Consider the following 7,078-nt stretch of genomic DNA (forward strand, 5'->3'; position numbering starts at 1 on the left):
TCAACTTCTCCAACCCTACTAACCAACAGATCTGAGCCCAGTGGCTCCAGCCTCCGCAGGACTGGAAATGGGAGGGTTTGGCCCCTTGCTATGGACGGGGGCTTCAGCACACTGATTGCAGAGCTGAGTGGGTTTCTTTCAGCTTTTGTTTCAGCTGCCGAGAGCCCGGGGGCTCATGACCTGGGAGAAGCTCAAGAATGTCAGGGAGGAGGGGTCAGCCCAGCAAAGGTAAGGAGGCCTGGGGATGAGGGCCATCCGCAGAGCCCAGGCTGAGAGACCTCTGTGCTGCGGGGCCAGCCTCCTTAGTAACCTATTCTGGTAAGACACGAGGGATGGATAAAAATGAGCCATTATGCGTAAGACAGATCTGTTCCTCCAGTGGCAATACATTTTCCTCACATGCTTTTCTCTTCACAGTAAGTAAATGCATGAGAAGCCAGTGACTCTGAAGTCGGTCATATTGAATTTACTCAGTTTTCCTCAAGTCTTCAAGCGTGAAGTGTTGCAAACCTTCATATGTACACTGGGGAAAGAAAGGATGAAAAAAAGGCTCCAAGGCAAGGCCTAAGGAAAAGCCTATGAAAGGAAACGGTAAGATAAAGCAACACAATTTCAAATCTTAATCTCTTGAAATGGTGCCTCGAAAGCCGCACTTTCCACATTTCTGAGTGGAGCCTTCAAAACTCCGTGTCAAATCACGTTATAACCTTGCTTCTTATCTGTTTGTGAGAGATTTCAAGGGCCAGTAATTCCCCCAGATGTGGCAGAAAAGTTCACAGTAGAGATTTGCACACTTGACTAAGCTTCCTGCATTGCTTTTTGTGAGGGCTGGTGAAGGAGAGAGATTTGTTCTCCCTTTCAGAACTAAATCATGCCACTGCCAAGGACACAGTCTCGAAGCCAACTCCCTTGGTCAGATAATCTCCAGGACAATGACTTAATATTATATACTCTCTGCTTTGGTCCAGCAAAACACATAGCCTGGGAGAATGTCCCTGCATTTTTTTCTACCAGTAAAAACTAAGAGACAAGACCCGTCCTATGAGGGACGCCTTTGGGTGCCCTCTCCCCAGACACTCTCCTGTGGTACCCCATCCCATAACCAGTGATGGCCTGGATATTTGGGCGCTGGCTGGAGGCTGAGGTGATAACAGTGCAGGGGGGCTTAGGAGAGAAGAGTCACGAAAACACTAATAGCTGTGGAGAGAGGGTGTCACCTGCCATAGGAAGGGTGGGAGACAACTTATTTTGTCTTCTCCTCTACCCGTCTGGTGGCACTCTGACCGGCCTGAGGCTTCCACAGGAAGAGGCAGGCGTGATGAGCTCTCAACAGCCTCCTCAGGACCAGGGGTCCCAACACAAGCATCGACTGGGGTCAGGCAGGTAATGTCAGTGAGTGACTCACCTCAGTCGGTGAGGTGTAAGGCTGTAAAGATGGCTGGGGTCTAAGAAGAGAAAAGAAAAAAAAAGACAACATCTACTGTGTTATTTGTTTGTTTGTTAAAATAAAGACAACTTTCTGAAACAAAACCAAAATTAGTGCTTCTTGGCAAGCTAATATACTTTCTTGTAGGCATGACATTCGTCATTCCCTTTTCCCCTTGACTGTCCAGAGGCTCAAAGCTATATTTTGTGCTTCTCTTTGATTTTTTGATTTTGCCTTTGATTTTTTCCCTCTCCTTCCCATCCTTTTCCTCTCCCACACATACACACACACACACACACACACACACACATACACACCTGCTTGGTAGTCTGTAAAGATGTGACATAGATAACATAGGTATAGTACTGGTTAAGTATTTCAGAGTTCTTAATTCTTTTTTATTAAGCATTAATATATGCCAAGGTCCTGTTTTTTATTTTCTTCTGTTTTATGTATTTTCATATAAAACTCTCTACTGTATGTCCAGACTCAGTAGAAAAGACTGTTAGGTTAATTCTAAATTCTGGCTCTGCCAGTGAACTCCAAGGGATTCTAATTTTAAAAGCATCCTGTTATCTTCATTTTCAGGACTTAAAGTATCTCCCTTTGGAATTTTTCTCATTTTGTTGTTTTTGTTGTTGTTGTTGTTTTCTTTCACTCACTATCGTCTCTGTCTGCAAGCCAAGATTATGAATAGAGATAATATATTTTAGGGAGGGGCCGTAGATCAAAAATTAATCTCTACCAAAGTTAATTCCTGCATAAATTAAGCTGAATGTGTTTTTCAACACCATAAATCCTGTGTAATAGGTATAAATAAAACATGAACGTGGGTTTCCTTATTTATAACTTCATATCTATGACGCTCCAGTGTAGAAAGGGCAAATTTGTTTTTTCTTTTTTAGAGCTGTTGGGCTAGCCATCTCAAAGGTAGTAGCAGACAGTGTAAAATTAGATTTCCTCTCTATGGCTGGAACAGCTAATAATCAGAAGCTCACAGAAAAATTTCCTGTGTGTACTCGTGCAATACCTCATGACCCTCCTCTTGGGACCAGCAAACCAGTAGAACTGCCAGGGATGATTTGAGAATGAGGTGGGAGAGAAACCAACAGCTCTGGGGACTGGGAAGTTTGTTCTGCTGCATGAAGTCAGTGGCCAGTTGTTGGCTTTACGTTATTCTAGGACTGTAATTCAGTTCTCAGAGAATCTGTGAGGTGGGATGAAAATAGGGCGTCAGGATGACCCAGTTGATCATCCTGTGACCTGCAGGGGGCGCACTAGTGCCTCATCCGCTTTACTTGGCCGGAACGCACACCCCACACCCCTCAACTGTCTGAATGTCCACTGCTAACAGGTTTTTTTTTTTTAATTTTTATAGAAATAGAGTTGATTTACAATGTTGTGCTAGTTTCAGATGTACAGCAAAATGATTTGGTTATGCATATATATAGATATATATATTCTTTTTTTTACATTCTATTCCATTATAGATTATTACAAGATATTGAGTATAGTTCCCTGTGTTATACAGTAGCTCCTTGTTAGTTACCTATTTTATATATAGCAGTGTGTATATTTGAATCCCAAACTCCTAATATATCCCTCTTCCCCTTCCCTCTTGGTAACCATAAGTTTGTTTTCTATAACTTATTTACAAAACATAAATAGACTCACAGACATAGAAAGGCATCTGTTGATTAAGAAGAGAAACGTGGAGTGAAAAGCACTGCTAACAGTTTTGCCTGGGAAATTATGCTCTACCCACCCTCCCACCAAAGCCAGGGCAGCCCATAGCCAACGAGAGCATAAGATGCTCATCCCTCCTTCTCAATTCTGACTTGAGGTTTATACTCCAGGACTGCGTTGTCCAACAGTAGCCATGACTCTTATGTAACTATTTACATTTTAATTTAATTTAATTAAAAATTGTATGTCAGTTACACCAGCCATATTTCAAATGCTCGATGGTCCTATGTAGACAGTGGTAACTGTACTGGATTGTGCCAATTACATAGAACATTCCCCTTCAGTGCAGTAACTTCTACTGGACAGTACCGCTCCAGAGTCTACCCCTATGGATCACACAAAGGCCTGTCCTGCTTCCATATCTGACTTCCCTGCCTTTCTTGTATTTTTTTATTTATTTTCTTTTTTTTTTTAATAGTTCAGAGATTTTATTCTAATAGCTGTAATTATAGTGCTTGTTTGTCGAAATGAAAACTGAAAACAAGTATACGAAACAGTTGATTACTAACTGTGTATTGAAAGCCGTAAGAGGTTCCATGACGCCAAATCAACCAGTTGGGAGGTTTTCCCCAAGATAAAGTTTAACAGCTCCAGCTTCTTCGGTGTTTATCCAAATACAAAAGAAAAAAGTAGAGGTTATCGTTTTCGATGGCAAATCTGACGCTTGCAGCCTGAGGCAGTGAAAGCACATGTAGACAGGGGGTCCCAAGGGCTGGGGCTTAAGGATGACCACCCGCGCTCCTGCTGGTAAGACCTCAGAGAGCCCGGAGCAGGCAAGCAAGGGGACTGCAGGGCTCCCACTCCAACCAGAGCGTTCCAACCAAAGTGCCCATGCTGACCCAAGAAAAGGCTGGGGTTCCTCCAAGGGGTCTGAGAGCTGTGGCTGCAGCCTCCAGCCCGTCTCCTGGGCGGCCATGTCAGCACAGATACAAGCACAAATGCTGCGGTGTGTGGAATGACCCGAGACAGAGCAAATCACAGGGACCCTATTGTGACCATGCAGAACGGATCATGGCTGGTTCTGCCCCGTTTCACGCTCCCAGCGGGAAGCAGACCACTGGTGGACCGGACTCAGGCCATTACTGCAGAACCTACACTAGGCACATTTCTCCCTTCTGTGTGTTCAAGTCTTCTCCTTATCTTGTATTTGTAACTGTTTTGAAAAATGCACTGAGTGTGGGTTAAAAACCAACCACCAGAAAGGATCTCAACACAGACCTAAACCCCAGAGGAGGAGCATTGGGCTCGTCTGACACAGCAATTCCCGGCTGACCTGTGTGCCTCAAGTCCCTTCTCAGTACTAAACAGTGGGTCGATTTTCTTTTGACAATAAAAAAAGCTGAGTAATATTGCATAGGAGTACCAGAAACTGCCTCATTGGAAACAAAAACTATTTACATTAGATAAAAACCCAGTTGCGGGCTGCGTCTGCACATTTACAGCATGGTGAAGCACCCTGTGACCGACCATGGAGACAGCTTCTGGCACTCACACCCCAGGGGCACGTTTGCCACATGAGAATAACGTGAGGGTAGAAGGAGGGAGTGAGAGGGGAGGAGAGAGGAGTCCAGCTCACTTCTGGTTCCGGAGCTGATTGGACAGCCAGTCTGGTCCCTCATAGAGCCCGTCCCCGCTGGTGGCACAGGTGGCCTGAATGTACCAGTTTCTGTGGCGCAGAGAGTGTAGACCCAGCTTGTCGGTGATCTCGGCCGCATTCACGGCATTGGGGAGGTCCTGTTGGTGAGCAAACACGAGCAGAACAGCGTCCCTGAGCGCGTCTTCTGCCAGCACCCTCATAAGCTCCTCTCGGGCCTCGTTCACACGCTCTCTGTCACTGCTGTCAACCACGAAGATGAGAGCTTGTGTGCTCTGGAAGTAGTGGCGCCACAGAGGCCGGATCGTGTCCTGGCCGCCCACACAGTGAGGCTGATGTTTCTGTATTCCACGGTCTCCACGTTGAAGCCTGTAGTGGGAACGGTGGTCACGATTTCACCCAGCTTGTCTGTACAGGATGGTGGTCCTTCCCGCGGCATCTAGGCCCACCATGAGAATGCGCATTTCTTTTTTGCCAAAAAGGCCCTTGAAGAGGTTTGCAAAGATATTCTCCACGTCGTAGAAGGATGGCAGCCACGCTGGCCGGAGAAACCCTCGGCGGCCGCGGCACAGCTGCCGCTCTGAGGCAGGTGTTGGTTTCACTCCCACGAGACGCTTTATTTATTTTCTGAAGAGCGCTGCCTCAATGAGTCATATGCACCCAAATCCCTGTGTCAGGCTCTGCTTCCAGGGAATTCTATCCAAGACGCCATCTCTATTGCTTTCAGCTCTAGGGTCACCGTAAACCAACAGCTAAACATGAACATTTGGAAGCCTTAGATGTCCTTACCCTAAAAGATACTCATGCGTGCTTGCTTTCTAAAGCGCAGGCCCATAAGGTCAATGGGCCAGGCTTTTGTAAAAGCAAAAGCTTTCTGGGACCACAGTGAAGTAGTTTTTTTTGCTGGTTTGTTTGTTTGTTTTTGAATTTTATTTTATTTATTTTTTATACAGCAGGTTCTTATTAGTTATCCATTTTATACATATTAGTGTACACATGTCAATCCCAGTCTCCCAATTCATCCCACCACCATCTCCCCACCCCACTTTCCCCCCTTGGTGTCCATACGTTTGTTCTTTACATCTGTGTCTCAATTTCTGCCCTGCAAACCGGTTCACCTGTACCATTTTTCTAGGTTCCACATACACGCGTTAATATACGATATGTGTTTTTCTCTTTCTGACTTACTCACGGTGAAGTAGTTTTAAATTGCCCAAGATTGTGACTGAGGAGTGTGCGTTTGCAGGAGGCATGCGACGCCCGGATGTGGGAGATGCGAGGCCTAGCTGAGCAGCGCCGGTGGAGAACAGTAAGTGCCCTGGGTGTGAGAGCACATGCCTGACTGATGGTTGAAGACGAGCCATCCTCTCAATGTCAACTTTTTCATCCTTAACAGGAACTAAATGTCCAACAGAGGAAATACAGTTATCCCCTGCGCTTTACCGGGAGCTTGCTTGCTGTTGTTTGGCGTGACTTTTGCCTCCGCTTTCTGTACCTAAGTCTTCCCTGTGAGTCTACCAATGAGTGGTTTCCTCTTCCTGAGTATTTCAACATGGAGCTGTCCGATAGAAACATAGTGCAAGCCACTTATGTGATTTAACATTTTCTGGTAGTCACATTTTTAAAAAATAAAACGAAACAGGCGAATTTAATTTTCATAGTGGATTTTAATTAACCCAATATATCCAAAATATTATCACTTCGACATGCAATCACTATAAAAAATTATTAATGAGACATGTTACATTGTTTTTATCATATTAGACCTTCACAATCCAGTGTGTGATTTACATTAAGAATACAGCTCAGGGCTTCCCTGGTGGCGCAGTGGTTGAGAATCTGCCTGCCAATGCAGGGGACACGGGTTCGAGCCCTGGTCTGGGAAGATCCCACATGCCGCGGAGCAACTAGGCCCATGAGCCACAATTACTGAGCCTGCGCGTCTGGAGCCTGTGCTCCGCTACAAGAGAGGCCGCAATAATGAGAGGCCCGCGCACCGCGATGAAGAGTGGCCCCCACTTGCCGCAACTAGAGAAAGCCCTCACACAGAAACAAAGACCCAACACAGCCATAAATAAATAAATAAATAAATAAATAAATAAATAAATAAATAAAAAAGAATACAGCTCAATTCAGAGTAGCCACATTTTTTTTAATCAAAGTGTAGTTGATTTACAATGTTGTGTTAGTTTCAGGTGTACAACAAAGTGATTCAGTTATACGTACATATATATCTTTTCTTTTTCTTCAGATTTTTTTTCCCTTATAGATTATTACAAAACATTAAGTATAGTTCCCCAGACTAGCCACTT

General features: G+C 44.9%; 1 pseudogene; it reads right to left on the reverse strand.

The window, feature by feature from the left end:
* Positions 1–4,741: 4,741 nt before the first annotated feature.
* On the reverse strand, positions 4,742–6,130 carry LOC137777369 (ADP-ribosylation factor 1 pseudogene; annotated as a pseudogene).
* Between the last annotated feature and the right edge of the window lie 948 nt (positions 6,131–7,078).

This window comes from Eschrichtius robustus, chromosome 15 (genome assembly GCF_028021215.1).
Source record: "Eschrichtius robustus isolate mEscRob2 chromosome 15, mEscRob2.pri, whole genome shotgun sequence".
Classification (NCBI taxonomy): domain Eukaryota; kingdom Metazoa; phylum Chordata; class Mammalia; order Artiodactyla; family Eschrichtiidae; genus Eschrichtius; species Eschrichtius robustus.